Source organism: Gavialis gangeticus, unplaced genomic scaffold (assembly GCF_001723915.1).
Source record: "Gavialis gangeticus isolate Ggan-Ray unplaced genomic scaffold, GavGan_comp1, whole genome shotgun sequence".
Lineage (NCBI taxonomy): Eukaryota > Metazoa > Chordata > Crocodylia > Gavialidae > Gavialis > Gavialis gangeticus.
Genome location: NW_017729032.1, coordinates 56,652,186 through 56,653,970, shown reverse-complemented (window position 1 = coordinate 56,653,970; position 1,785 = coordinate 56,652,186).

Below are 1,785 nucleotides of genomic sequence, written 5' to 3'. Positions count from 1 at the left end.
TTTTGTTAACCCTGTTCTTTTGTCAATGATTGTAAGTGTCTAACCTTTGTTGAATCCTGCCCCCTTGGGGCATTGTAGTGTCCACTATACCCTCTGATTTATGCCTGTTATGTTCCCAGTATTAAAAGGTATATGGTTAAGTCCCCATTGGTGGTCTGGCTCTGCTCTGTAGGGAGGAGAGTCCCTACACCTCCGACAGCGCTTGTGCACCTGCTCTGACCCCTTCAATTAGAGAGGGGGGACCTCTTGGAGTACCACCTGGGTTACACATACAATGTTAATATGAAACAGTAAAAATCAGTGCACAAATGCTAGGAATACAATATAATACAATATAAAACAGTAAAAATCAATACAAACAGAACAGAACACTATTTGCAATATAAAAAAAGGGGGCTTATTACAATGTGGGAGTATAAGAACTTAGCCTAGCTTACCTAGTACTTGTAAACACTTATAAGGGATAGAGAGGGCAGAGGGAAAGTCCGAAATGGTCGCAGAAGGGGAGGGAATGCATTTTAAAAAGAAAAAAAAGAGAGAAACTGGGGGTTTTGCTGCAATTCTATTGACTGCATATTATGAAATAATGGTCAATCTATAGTTAAAGTTGGAGCTAGCTGTTTTTAGCCTCCTCCTCTATATTTTGATTAGCTGATAAAAGACAAAATTTTAGGAAGAGAGAGAGTTGTGACTACAAGAAAAGATGCATATTCCTATTTAGCAGTCTTAAAGAAAATATTTTTACATTTTCAAAGTTTATAGGCTCCTTATGACACTGTTATTATTTCAAACCTACTTAATACAAGGTCTTCAATTTCATTTTACTTTAATGAGAAATGAGGAAGATCAGCAGCTTGCAAGATGTGTTCAAGATCTCACAAGATAGGACTTTAAGCTATTGCTTTTGGCAATTGTCACAAGCTACTGGCTGCTTGACATAACTTTCAGTACTAGAAAATGGAAAAAACACATATAGACAAAGACTGAAATGGAAATATTAACACATTAAGTGAATGATTCTTTTAATGTTTACTATAACATGTTTCCTTAGCCAGATGCTCACAAAACTGCTACCATTAATCAATACTACAATTTTATTAAAATGAGTTGAAAATATTTTGCAGAATTCATATGCTTCCAGCAGTACTATTCCTACCCAAAACTGTTTCCTTGATTAGTAAATAAATCATTTAGGCAGTAGGGAGTTGTTTCACTCTTGCCATACTTTATTACTTTATCATCTAATCCTAGTACATATTTAGTGAACTGTAAATGTATTATATGTATTATTCATTTGGTTGGCTTGTAGTCTGATCTTATTACTGTTATCATATTACTTCTGTAATTCATGGAATTTTAAAATATGCACAGGAACAGGCTTATACTGAATCAGTCTACTGTGTAGCAATATTTTTGATCATCTTTGTTGAACTCGCAACATACTTTTAAGTAACCAAACTGAAAAACAACTTTTGTACATTAACCATCAGCAGAATTATAATGCAACCTGAGATTTGTCCAGTATTACTATCCCAGTCAGCTACAAGACTTTCATTCTGCCACCAGCACCGAATCTTTCAGGCAACAATAATCATTTAGGGGAAATAACACCCACAAGAGTTCCCCAGGCTCAGAGGCCTCGGTCTCTATAGCAACGGCTGCCCTCCACAAACCTACTGCGACTTCTCCCGCCCCTTCCGGGCGGAAGTGGCCCGGCGGAAGTGGGCGGAGCGCGGCGCCCGGGACAGCGCGGATGCGAGGCTGCTGGGGCAGCGGCGCGGGGGG